Below are 14,346 nucleotides of genomic sequence, written 5' to 3' on the forward strand. Positions count from 1 at the left end.
TAAGTCTATGTGGCCATTTGCTGCATTTGATCTATAACCACTTTGTGGCTTCTTTTAATCATGTATAAAATAGAAGTTCCTGGTTTGCAAATACCTATGATGTTTTTCTATTGTCTCAGAATGCTTGGTGATTTCCTTTAAAGCCTCAACTCACATGATCATATGAAAATCTCAGTTTTTAAAAGTGCTTAGTCTTACTGTTGCCAAGTTAGGATCCTAAACTATAAATACTTAAAACCAAGGCAAATAAAAAAAGAAATCAGAATTTATTATTTTAAAATCTCATGTTGTGTGAGAGTTCTGACTTTTTTTTTTAGACTTTTTTTTAACATTATGTATGGACAAAAATATTATGCATGTTATTTTGGACAAAGGACAGACAGAATGTCAAGACAACAAGCACAGAACTGAGTATCAGCTAACTGGAATGTCTGCATCTCCCACTGATGCACTGAGTCAGAAGAACAAACACAAAACCTTTCCGTCTGGAAAATGGGCTAACAAAATGGTAGTTAACCCAGCAAAAACACTTTAAACTGTATCAATTCAAACCACTACTTATATACTGTAATTATTAATAATGACAACATAGTACTTGAGGAGTCTTGAACTGAAACATGGTATAGAGGTACTTTGCTATGGAAGGTAATATCACAGAGGCACAGAAATTAGCACAGGAAAAGAAAACTATTTCTCTCACCATCCCTTGTGAGTCCAGCTAAGGTACAGTGCTCATTTTCTATGTACCCTAGCTCCTATTTAAACAGCTGTTCATTGAAGAAAGTCTGTTAGAAATAATTTAGAAGAATAAAGCTATCTACTGCAAATATTAAATAAAACTGCTAGGAGTTTTCTAGAAATTTCACAGAACAGTAGGAAGCAAGTTCTTTATTTTCCACATCATAAGCCTAATAATACTAACAAAAACATACTTGTTGTACTACTGCACATCTTACAATATGAATTTAGATTGCTCAAGAGACAAATACAAGTAGCAGAATCTCAGGTTGCTCTGGAGAAAGAGGTGTCATATACACAGCACTGTAATCTGAACTGAGATGTACTTACTAAAAGGCATGTTGTACCCGCTTCACAGAAGCAGCTTCTAGAGTATCAAAAATGATAATGAATTTGCATTTGCTCAAGTGTAAATGGTATTCATGAGAGCAACAAAAGAAAATCTCAGAAGTTAGGCTTATATATAGCATACTCGTCAATCTGAAAGGTGTATTTTGATGTCTTGTTTTTTTGAGCATTGCTTATGTTCCTGTTCGATGATTTGCAATGAGAAAAAGCAAGTTCTCACTGGTCTCAGATACTGATGTCCAACTAGTGAGATGGACCAACACTGTAAGCGATGCAAGCATGCAGTAGCACCCAAGCTAATGATCTTTGATTCATATATTAGTTTGGGCTTTGGCCTGGAGCTTTCAGGGTAGAGCAAGGAGGAAGGGCTGCAGGAGAGAAATGCCAGGGCAGCAGCAGGAGCCCCGGAAGAGACAGAATAGGAGAAAACAAGGAATGGCAGCTCAGATTCACGGGAGGTAATAAGGAGAACTGCAGCACCAAGTGAACAGGAAACCTGAATCCCAGTCTCATACCCACTGTCTTTCTTTCCTACCCTCAGTCACACATATCCAAGAGTAACACAAAAAAAGTAAGGTAGTGAGGTGGATCTGCTTTAACGGACGGAAGGCCACAATGCTGAAGGATCCAATAATGTCCGCACTCAGTGCCAACGCTGCTACTACCTCTACAATGATTACTCTTACTTTTTATTACTATAATCATAGACTAGGACTCTGCTGCACTACGTCTTATACAAAAGAGGAAAGAAATATTTTGCTTCTGTGCTTCAGACTTAAGCATCGAGAACTGTCAACTGCTACGAAAGCAAAAGGAACAAGTAACAGTAACATTCTGCAAAATATATTTATATATTATAAACAAGTTTAAAATTATCATTTCAATTGTGAAAAACTCTGAGAAAGAACTGGTCATCTCTTTCAAACAGAAAACGTGTGTATTCCAGACGTTATTTAACCAAGACCTCAGAAGTCACTTTTGAGCCGAGGAATCAGATACTTGCACTTCACTGAGGACACAGCAAAATCCTTCCTATTTCTCTGCTGTATCTTCAGGGCATGTATGTATTATGAACGTCGCCTAAAGGTAAACTGGGAGAACTACTGGTTAAAAAGTAAATTAGAAATAATCCTTTGGATTTTCAACTCATTTCATACCAGCTCTTTGCTTCCTGAGCATACCTTCCCAAACATTCACCTATATTAAACCTATGATGGGATAAAAAATTTCAGTCTTCTTTGATAATGAGACTTATTTTAAGCATTTTGATAAGCATTGGGTTTTCATCAGGTATTATAACATTTCTAAAAAACTTTACACAAAGTCACTTGATAATTTTTGTTCTCCTTCAGCATTGTGGATATTTAGGCTCAAGAACCTACTTCTGCCCATCGCAAGCTAAGCTGCTGAGACACGGACATCAGCATACCAAATGGCTTTTTGTGTTAGAACTGTAGAAGGTCCGTAGAACCTTCTAGCACTTCTCTGAAAAAAGACAGGATTTGAAGTCCTGCATTTCCTATGTCTTCCTAAAGATGCATAAGGGCTGCTTCCCTGCAAAAATGCATCTGCAAAAGATGCCAAAAGATCCTGGACTTTGCCCTGGCTTGAGATCTGGCCTTTTTCCCTATTAACAGCCTGTAAGGTTTGGTAAAACTTTGCTCACTGCTGTTTTCCTGTGTATGGACTGGTAAGTCGAAAACTTTCTTTTCTTTTCAGTTCTTTCCCAAACAGGAAGAAACTAGAGAAAAAAGATCTTTTAACAGATTCTGCACATAGAAGATAATTCTCATACCTCCCTGACTTCACTCTACTACAATTTGGAACCAAAAGAAATCCAGTTTTCTCAAAAGAACAGCCTTTCCAAAAGGAATGTTCTCTAACCACAGTGACAAGGTACTACAGGAGTAAATATAAATAGCTAGCTACTATAGTGGATTTTAAGGAGTATTATTTCTTTTATTTCTGTGCAACAGATGGGGAAATTAAGGCAGAGGTATGTTAAGGAAGTTGCCTGGGCCATTCAATGGACCAGTGGCAAAGCTGGGATCAGCCCAATCACCCTGATGCAATGGCAGCTGAGGAAGAGAGAAAAGAGAAGAGCTTCAACACTTCAGACGACAGGAACAGAATTAATTTTCTGATGTGGTATTTTGTTGACTCTCTTGTCTTGTCATGTACAGCAGAAATAATGTTCGTAGGATTAGAGTAAACTCACAGCAAATGGCTCTTATGATTATTAAACATCTCAGCTTCAATTTGATGTTTCATCACCTGCCAACCTCCCACATCAAAAATGATTTCTGTATGTATTTGAAACAAAAAAATACAAAATATCAGCCCAGAATTAAAAAAAAAAAATTAAACATGTTAGGAAAGTACATTTAAAATGAAACTGAAGCTAAAAAGAGGGAAAAAACCTGTCCATTGCCCATACGCAATAATTAATTTTCATCAGGGTCCTTATTATGCATTAGTTTTTATGGAGCAACAAAACACAACTGTATGCTATTGTTTAAACACATTTGCTGCATATTCCATAACAGTAAAGGCTGGAAATATGTGTAAAGGATAATACACAAAATGTACTCAATGTATTCTATATTATGGATCCATAATACAGAATGCAAATGATTCTGACTAAGCATTAACAGGAGACAGTCTTTAGGGTGCATGCTGTGAATGTATATTATGAATAATGCATAAAACTTGGCTAAATCTTAATGAGTCCATTGACATCCTATGGGGTCCACAGGAGCCTCAGATCCCAAAGCACATCAGTGGCATATTACTTTCCTCCCCCACTTCATTTAAAAACAATACTTTCTTAAAACAAAGGAAATTAAAACATAAAAGAAAAAAAACCTCTGCTCTGATTTAACTCCCATATGATGGCAAATTCAGAGACAGACTGGAACTCTGACTTCCTTCATTTTGTTGTGTCTAGATGTTCCACGTTGAACCAATGACATTTGACATATGACATTTCTGTAGTGTTACATCAGGTTTGGGACATGATTTACTCCTCTTTCCCAAAACTATATACTAAGAGGCTTCTCTGCACACACAGAAAGAGGATAAGAGGTGACAAGCATCTCTATTATATTTTGTCTCCATTCTTCTTTCCTAATCCCCTTTAAGTGCAAAAATTAATGTATAAGGAAACTACAGAACACATGGAAAAAAAACATGTATAGTTTACTAGTTTGTCAGAGCTACTCCCAAAGAAATATACATCTAAAAGATAACTGGCAATGGGTACAATCATGCGGACAAAGAATCTGATCAAATAGAAGCATTTGATATTTACAGCTTACACGTAGAGAAAAAAAATAAGGAAAAATTTCCAGCTCTTGAGTGAAACTGAAAGGTTGTACCATTCTATTTGAGTGTACAAGTATACCATATTCACTAGGAAAAAAAAGTGTTGGCATCAAGCCCTGACTTCACTTAGAAGTGTGAAGATAGTTTTTGGGTGTCATGCGTTTGGAAATAAATTAGTAGATTTTTCCTATAGTATAAATATGAAGAAAATAACAGATTAAGTTCTTGTTTATTTAGGGCTATAAGTATCCAAAACTGTACAAATGGTAATTAATTAATTCTTGCAACACCCATGTGTGATGATCAGTCTGTATAACCATCTTTAAACACATGAAAACTGAGGAACAAAAGGTCGAGTGACTTATCCAGAACACCAAAGCGCTTCAGTGGTGGAAAAGGACTGGAGCTCATGCTCTCCACGCTCATCACCATGCGCTCAGTCCTCTAGTTGGGATGGCTAATGCCTGTATGTTTAAGGACCACGTTTAAGCCCAGCCACGTGGTTGAGGGCCAAGGCCAATACAACCCTACATGTGCAGTGCTGAAATCAACCTCATAAATCCTACCCAAGCTGGCTCTGCCCTCCACATTCCCACATGCGTAGGTGTGTGCATGCGCATGCACACACCCTAACATGTGTGCACACACACACACACGCAAATACTTCCAACATGGGTGGTCTACTGACTGGCCAGCCCGTTGAGGCAGTAGCCAGAACTGCCTCACAGACGAAATATGATTTTCGTCCTTGCTGCACCAAACCACCCCACTCCCTATGATTAGATCTTACATGTAAAACTTTCTGCCTATATGCATTGGATCAAGTGAGCTTTTCTGACCCTGTCCATACTTCAGCACATGAATTTGCTGAACTGAAATAACCAGGAACACCAGGAACTCTTTCTCTCCAGAGGCTGAGCAAAGACAACAGTTCCCTAAGAGGAACTGTATGCCTGTCCAAAGCAGGAGGAGTGGAGGGAAAGATGGAGGGAGGCTTACGGCCCATGGGCTGAAAGCAAACAGACTGCCACAAAAGAGCTCCTCCACCCCTGAGGGAAACTCCATGGGCAGAAGGAGCAGGGCACGTTCAGGAGAAGCTCTGCCATGTAACAAAATTCTGTTCAAAAAAGCAGGAAAAAATACCAGTTGCCAGGAAATTCTGAAAGACAAGCATTTTTTTGGTTTTGTTACAATCTTCCTTCTCCCCCCACATGTGTTTCCAGTGAAAAATCAATACCAGAGAGGAAAAAAGTATTTGGGTGTTCAGTAAGCATTTCTTGATTTTCAGAAAATTTTCTTTTCAAATTCCAGTTTTTGTTTTCCTTGTTTCTACTCACAGCAAAAAAAAACAAACAAACAACAACAACAATCAAAATTTAATTTTTTGTGTGTGAAAATATTCAACAAATATTCTTGATGAAAGTAACTGATGAAGACACTTTAGCTGGGTCTACAGGAGAATCTGGCATGAAATGTACACAGATAAAGCAGGGGTGCATACATACAGATCTTTGAATGGAGCTGTCTGTATTTAAGAATAAATATACATAATCTCATTTTACTCCATTAGGACAGTCTTTTCCTTTCACAGCACGTGAAATTTCTGTGCAGTTAGGAAACCTAACTTTTCTAACTCTAACTCTAATCTGATCTAAATCTAAATCCTTTTTTTCTTGGTGCTGTGTAAATTTGCCTCTTCTATGAAGATACAGATCTATACAGAGAGATACACAGAGATAGATAGAGATTCTAAAAGAGACCAAAGGTCAATCTTTCACAGGAACAACACTGTCAAACTATTTTACCTTTGCAACCCATCCTGCGCTACTATGCTTACTGCTAGAGATAGCGGCAATTGTTTCCTTGTCTCCTCACCCCTCCCAGACACCAGGAGAATAACAGAGAACAAAGTCTCTTGGTAGCATTTTCCTTCTCAGCAGGAAGCTCAAGCGTTTGTGATATCCATTTTGATACAAAACCTAAATTAGGCCTCTGGAAATAGGTAATGCATAAAAAGAAACATTTTTGTGTCACAAGATTATTATTATAGGTTACTGTTAACCCTTGGGAGATGGAGGTGAGTCCTGCAGCTCCCTACTGGGTTGAATATTTCCTGAGAAATCACAGGCGCTACCTAAGCAGATATTTCAGGTGTGCTTCATGATAAAGAGAACGATCCTGTTGACCCATCATATTCTGATAGCTAAGTAAGTGTAAAAGCATTGCCAGTTAAACAAAAAGGATCAGCACAGCATACACATGCTGCAACCCTCTTGCACTAGGATAAGATTTTAACGGGCCTGGATACAAGGAAAACTGTGGTATTACTAGTGCAGAACTCAAACAGAAAATTAGCACTATGTTTGAGAACCACACGAACCACATTCTGCCTCTTAGCTCCCTAAAATTCTCCTCTATTGCAAAGTTTTCACTGGGTCCCATACTAGCAGAGAGAAGTATGTTTTTCAAAAAGGTAAAAAATTGAAACCTACAAACAAACTGCAGTTTGCAAGTTATAAATCACTGTGAATAAAAGTATCAGGGCTGGAAGTCTGACTGATTTATCTCAATGTCATGATTTTGAATCATAGTTATACAAATCACATATAAACTTTTTTTCAGAACCATCATTATCCCTTAAGTTAGAAGAATTGCTCCATAATTCAGATCCAGTGAACCACACTACCTTGCACTAAAGCTACACCACCTCCTGTTGCGATACACGTTGGCCCAGCATTACTCATTGCTTGACTTACTTCTTTAGCAAAACGAACCATACCGCAAATTCAATGTTATCTGCCTACAAGATTTAATTCAAGTTCAGCTTACCCTAAGCACTTCTTTTTCCTTCAAACATGCTGACTTCAAAGGGCTATAAACTGTGTTCTTAAATGCAAAAGCAACTGCATGTCAGTAACTTTTCCCTAAATTTAAATAAGTAAAGTATGGTAGCTACTTGTAAGGTTTGAGAAAAATGGAACCTTGTCATAACCTGGAAAACAAACCGGACCTCAGAGCCTCACACATCCTCACATCTAAGTCCTCATGCATTGAATACTTGCGGGAGAATGAAGGAGAAGCATTCCAATAACTTCACGTACTATCGAGTTAGACTGAGATTCTCCTGATAAATTTTAAACTTTATAGCACCGTCACTCAAAGAGCCACTGACTAAACAATCACTGCACATCAACACAGAAGCCCCGTGAAAGAGGTATTATTCAGCAGACCAGAATCACTATGGCACTGATAACCAAAACATAAACCTTTGCACCCATAGGTGGGCAACCATTCCCATGAACATCCTCACATCAACAGCACAGTCTGCATGAGCTACAACTCACTAGCAAGAATAAGGAGTTTTCACACTGGCCTAGAGATTTGCCTACTCTCATAAAGAGGCACAGAGAAGAAAAGAAACCAGAAGCCCTAACTGCTACTTCTCAACTCTTAACCAGTAGGTTTGGCATTGCTTTTCCTAGACAGCCTTCTTTGTTTTAGCTGTTCTGACATCTGCACATTGCATTTGCTGTGTTGTGCAAGCATGACTATTACTTAAAGATAAACAGAGATCACCAAGCTCACAAAGCCTGACACAAACAAAATCCATATTCAAGCCTCCCTAGGTAGCTCAGATCCCATCCTTTTTATTTACAGATTTAAAGGGAACTCTGTAAGATATGAAGGGAAAAAGCAGGAAACAATTCTCATAAAGGAATGGGAAGGAAAAATCTCCCTCGCTCTCACAAGTATTTGTTTTTTAAACCAGCTATTTGAATCATTCCTGCTTACAGACAGACCCATTTCTTCAGCAATGGAAAAGCAATACAAGCTTTTTGTCATTTGATCCCCCAAAACATTTTGTAATTTAATGTGTGCAGGCTCCTCACTGGGCTCTCTGACAAAAGTTTGCCCACATGCCTTTTAAAGTACATACCTGATTTCGCCTTTGTCTGCTAAGTTCCTTTTGCAGCTGCATTCCCACGAAAATGTTTCTATACCCACTTCCCCCTGTCGTTTCTATAGTCTGCTCAGAAGTGGATTCATTGCTGGTTTTCTGCAGTTACATCCCTTCCTCAATTGACGCTTCTTTTTATTTATTCTGAAGTTTCCAATGTAAAACAAACTGGAATACCACCTTTCTAAAATTACTACTATCTCACTGTCCTCCAATGTAACATTAACAAAAGGCAATATTCTCTAAAGCTATGAAGCATATACTGCCCTAAATTACATTGCAGTTGCTGCCCTGAGCTCACACATTTTTGAATAGGAAGGCTCCCAGGGATCTCTCTCTCCGTTCTGACTGCATTTACTGCTTTAAAATATTTTTAACCCAGACGCCGAAGTGCCAGCCTAGCAGCCCTTCATGCTAATCCTAGCCTGGGTGGCTGTTCTTAAGGGAAAGCATTCAAAAATTGTAGCAGTGCATCAACTTTGACCCTTTTCACTTAAAACATGAGACATTTTTTTTAAGGGGAAAAAAAAAAGATTCCAGAGGGAATCACTGAACTCTGACCTGCTTAAAATTAGTTTTGTTTTGGTGCCTGCGTGGTGACTCAACAGGCCAATTTTCCAGACACTTAAGACTTTTCTGCTCCTGAAGATTTCAGTTCAAGTCCTGGACTCTGCTTGCCGGGGTCGGATCAGAACACTTTGTTCCATGGCTTCAAGCAGCAAATTCCCAGATCACCATACCCTTGCCAGATGCTGGCATGCTTGGCAATAAGTAGGGCTGTAACCAAGCTAATTATTTTTTTTAATCTGTGAAGAGTTTTGCTTGCAATACATATGTTAGACTGAAAGAATTTCCCTTCAAAATTCAGCAGTTGAGAAATGTTTATATGGCTCTGATAAACATTTCATGATAAGCTGGATTCTTTCGGGGGGGCGGGGGAAGATGTGTACTTTGGTCTTAACAGTGCAGCAAATAATTCTCAAACAGGGTCTGGCTGAGCGTATCCATCTCACTGGGAGTAACTGATTTGATTTTTTTAAATCTGTCACAAGCATTACGAACACTAAATGAGTCACCATAGACTCCTATGCTGCAAAAAATAGCATCACAACGCTTCATTTGCTCTTCAACAGGACTTCAAGTACGGTGACTGGTATCAAAAAAGCCTTGTCAGTTAACAAATAAAAAAACCCTAGGAAATGAAGCCCCAACACAGCCTCAGACCAATTTATTTCCTGCAGAAAGTTATCACTGCCCAGCAAAGTAAAGCTCATCTAAAACAACAACTGTCCTTAATCTGAACACAGTTATTCTGTTCAGTGTTATCATTAATGCTATAGCAAAACAAGAGTTTAAGAAACTTTCTTTGGCCACAAGGCAATAGAGCCAAACCCAGAAACAGAACCTAGGTGCTGGTCCGTATTAAATGGCATCTGTTACATTTCCATCCCTGTTTCACAGTGATTATAGAAAGAAAAAGCTCTGCCAACATCTATAATCACTTATTTGACAGCTGCTAACCCAACGAACACAAAGGCAATTTATACACAATGCCCTAATCTTTCTGAATTTGATCATGTATGAACATAGCACTAATATTTGGTCCATTATCATTTGGGGGTTTTCTTAGTAAGAATGTAGTTTTCTTCTTTTTTCGGAAAGAAAACAAGCCACTAAAAGACAGAGCTTTAACACACAGTCATCAATATGTTGTTCTTACAAATACAAAATATGTAAAGCAGTAATAACACAAACAATGATACATACTGTTCTGTGTCAACAAAATGACTTTGTCTTTTGCCCTAAAAACCCTCTTTCAACCTATACAAGAAACCTCCCAAGACAGACAGTCCTGGCCTTACACCCTGAAAGACCCCAGCCAGGAAAAGCAAAGGGAAGTAAATTCCCAACAGCAAATGACACTGCTTTCTGAGCATCCTCCAGTTATTTCACCTAAAGATCTGCATGCCTCTTGTGATCACAGCTGCCACAGGACCTCCAAAATATCCAACTAGGTTAAAAGCTGTGAGCCTGCTTCGCTAAAAGCCAATCTGCAGACCCATACTAAACAGCAGTGTCTGACGCGAAGGGTTTGCAATCGCAAGTTGGACAAAAGCAGTGCAGAGTGCTCCACGACAGATGTGGAGGGTCGACAGTACAGTGTGCCTGGCTAAGGGAACCTCCTGAAGCACCACTGGAGCATTTCCACCACAGAGCCTGCTGCGGGGGGGATGTTGATATGCTATCATGAATTATCACTGTGCCTTCTCGAAGCAGAACTGTCTTCGGTTTGAAACAATGTGAGCTAACTAGGTTAATCATCACCTGGAAAAATTAGGCTGCTGAGAGCTTTTTGGATACAATGGAAAAGGTGAAGAAGGCTTTCTTCACCTCCTACACAGCCCGGGCTTAACTCTGCAAAAAAAAATTTTGAACCGCAGTCAGACTCAATGTCAGACTTTTGCCAGCTGAGCTCCCTCTCACTTCCTCAGTTTCAGGTCATCTGAATACCTTGACAACCTGTGAGGATAAATCAAGCACAGAAGGTGTTCAGGAACTAACCCCACATATCAGGTGTTTCTACAAAACCTAGGTGGAAAGTATCCCAAATTCCAAATCCTCAACAAATGTATCACACTGACTGAAAATGGTGGGCCATGACTTAAGATACAGCCCCAGTGATTTTATAAAAAATGGAATGAGACATAGTAAATCTGGGAAGAAAGCAGGGGGGAGAATGAAAACACTGCCATTTTTTCCTCCGGAAGATGGATCAGTTGCATGAAGCTTCCACTCACTGAGACTTACCTGAACAGCGTCCTCTCTTTTAGCAGCTCTGATCTTAAAACACATTAATACTGACAATCACTGATCACAAGGCCAGAAAGGACCATTGTGATCTTCTAGTCAGGCCTCCTGCTTGACACACGCCCCAAAACCTCACCCAGGAATTTCTGCACCATGTCCATGACTTCTGCTATAGCACAAATTAATGGCCAGGAACCCACACAAAGTGCATGTTGGAATAATGGCACTAGTCCTCATCTTGTACCGAGAACATTTGTAACTGAATACATTTTTGCTTCCAGTCTGCCAGGCCATTCTCAGTCAAATTCACATGAAAACAGTTCAGGACTTAGGCACCTGCAGCCAGGTGACGGTATCTGTGGCAAACTAAAATCATAGATGATATATGATTCTATAACCAGATAAAACACACTGTATTGTTATTTGAAAATTGTTCATGTTGACTGATTATTTTTTAAAAAATTATTTACACTGGCTCTTTGATCTGTCTCAGCACTAGCAAAAACAAAGCTCCAATTCAACAGAGGACTTAAAGCATGTGACAAATTTTAAGCACAGAAGGAGGCCCGTTGGCTACAGTCGGACTAAAGTGCTTCAAGTCAGGCACATTCATAACTATGTCAGGGCCAAAATCCCTGAACAGCCATAGAAATGCATCCAAGGCCTGTGCTTTGCTTCTGGAAACTTTATTCTCACTTTACATATAGTCAAAACCTGACAAGAGCTCACTGTCGGATTATGCAGGAAATCTGCAAGTTTCACCAAGGTGTGATCTTATGCTTTTTCACACATTATTGTATCATGCCGCGCCAGAACACTAACGTATGCACAGTTCTAAAATAGCTTGCATTATTACAGCACAGCATTGAAAACTGTACTGAAAATCCAACAAGCAGACCTCCAGAGATTTGCTCCTCAGTCACTTGCAAACTGATAAGGGGTCACAATTGCCTTTCTTACCAAGAAAAAAAAAAAGAAACAAAACAAAACACTCAACGTTCCAAAGCTTTTTCCACCCCTTTCTCCCTCTTCTAAATGAAACTGTCAATTGTCAAATTTGTCTGCGGTCACGTTGGAGTGGGAGAATGGGATTTAATAACATTTAACTGACTTGCTATCAAGAAGGAAACATAATTTTCTTCTCTCAAATTTGAAACCAACACTTTCTTTTTTTTTGTTGGCCTACTTTATTTAAAGTCGCTTTTCAATTATTTATGAAAATGCAATAAAGCATTACTTTGCTATGCAAATATTTAGAAGAAGGAGATAGTGTCTTTCAAGTGAAAAAACATACATGGGTATATAGGAGTTTATTTAAAAGCAGGTGATACTTAAAAAAACCCAACAACATGCTTTCATTTCCCCCCTCAGCCATCCCCATCTTCTTTAAACTGTATACTTGATTAAAAAAAAGAAAAAAAATGTCCAGAGCTCCACAGAAAACCCCCACTTGTTCGTCTGCAAAGCAGGAGAAGGAAAGAGAGCTGTAACAAACAAACAAAAACTCTAAATGGGAAACAGTATAAGGGGCTGAAACAAAACCTGTTAAGATACTGACAGGTCTCCACAGCTTTTGAATGGCCAGAAGAGGGCAAAATCTTGCCCCACTAAATCAAGGAAATCAATAGCAAAAGTCCCAATGATTTTTCCCACATTTTTTTAAAAGTTGTTTTTTGAAACAGCTGTTTTACAGAAACAGCTGTGTTCCCAAGCCCATTAAACACCAGTGAATACTGAGTGCTGAACTTGCCTCTGCTCCTGTGGAAATCCCACATGGATGTACGCTCAAGTGGACATTGCTTCAGAGGGCTCACCATCTCAGGGTTTTAGCTTGAAGAGACTCAAAGGAATTGCCAAGTCTCCCTTGATGGTAGTGGGTGCAAGACTAGGCCCATAATGGTTATCTCTCACTTCTCAAGCTCCACTTTCACATGATCTAACTTCGGTCTAGTGAGAATAGTCTTCCCCACTACGATCAATGGTGAGAAGGAAGCTCTTGCTCTGCAGCACTTTCTAAAGGAGCCTCCCTCTCAATATTGACGGAGGGAACCTAGAAGAATCGGCTTTACCAGGTTTAAGCTAGTCTTTGGAGTACCCTATAAACAAAGATCTCATATACATTCATAGTCTTGACCAGAACAGAAAGCATTACAAAATGAACATGGATAGGTTTAACAGCAACTGAAATATAATCAGCAACAGAGAAAGACAACACACCAAAACAAACCACAAGCCACCCAGACAGGCAGTGGAACTGTGACAATTTTCCAGACCCAGCTCAACATGACCACGGTCACCCTGACCTACTGCCAGTCCTGGGCCCCTCCACACAGGTGGCTGGACCCAATGACTGCCGGAGGTCCCGCCTAACCAACATCCCTGATTCTGTGAAAGAAAACAAGAAAAGCCAATCTCTGCTAATAAAAACAATTTAAAATGCCCACAACATCATTCCTTAGACCCAGGATCTGTGTAAATTCTGCCGTCTTTGGAGCTCCTGAAAGATACCTCTAATGCACAGTTGTCACAGTTCATCCTGGCTTTCAAAACACGTGAGTAATGCTTATGTACACAGGTAACTTAGGAGCCCCACTTATTTTTTTTTCTCTTTTGTAAGAGCGACTTAAGCACCTAAATCACCTTGAAGGTCAACAGGGCACTGTCTAAGCTACCTTCAAAAACAGGCCTTTCGCTGCACTGAAACCTCACTCCTTTCTAACTCAACCCAACACTTATGCAAATGTTCACATTTCGCTGAATTAAAATGAACTAAATCATGTTCCTAAAGTTAAGCCTATACTTACATATTGTTCTTAATTAGGGCCATATAACACACTTTTACAACTTGCAAGTCATATTCTGAGTTTGTTAGTAAATGAGTAATTTATAAATAGTGATGAAGACACAAAAACATTTCTAAGCACTTTAAGCTTAGAAAGAGCAAAACTTCTAGTGATAAAAATAATTGTATCAAGCTGTATGGTTTTACAAGTAAGTATTTTCCTTCTTCTCATGTATAAAAACTCAGAATTTAAAATTAAGCACAGCAAGGAGAAAAATCTAGCATGAATTTCTAAAACTTTACAGCATTGTGCAAGGGTATTTTTCCCTAAAGCTTCTTACTGCTACTCTTTATGCTATATTTGTGTGCATTATAGAGGTGCTTAGGT

At 39.1% G+C, this 14,346-nt stretch overlaps 1 long non-coding RNA gene across 3 annotated transcripts in view; it reads right to left on the bottom strand.

The window, feature by feature from the left end:
• The window catches only part of LOC106488683 (uncharacterized), a 37,912-nt gene that overhangs the window by 16,113 nt on the left and 7,453 nt on the right, over positions 1-14,346 (bottom strand). The window contains exon 1 of one of the 3 annotated variants that reach the window (XR_001293268.1): positions 8,348-8,513. The exons of the other annotated variants lie outside the window; for them this stretch is intronic. This is a non-coding gene — a long non-coding RNA (uncharacterized lncRNA). Of the gene's footprint in view, positions 1-8,347; positions 8,514-14,346 lie in introns of those variants that run through there. 3 annotated transcript variants of the gene reach the window in all.

The sequence above is a fragment of the Apteryx mantelli genome, chromosome 1 (genome assembly GCF_036417845.1).
Source record: "Apteryx mantelli isolate bAptMan1 chromosome 1, bAptMan1.hap1, whole genome shotgun sequence".
NCBI lineage: Eukaryota > Metazoa > Chordata > Aves > Apterygiformes > Apterygidae > Apteryx > Apteryx mantelli.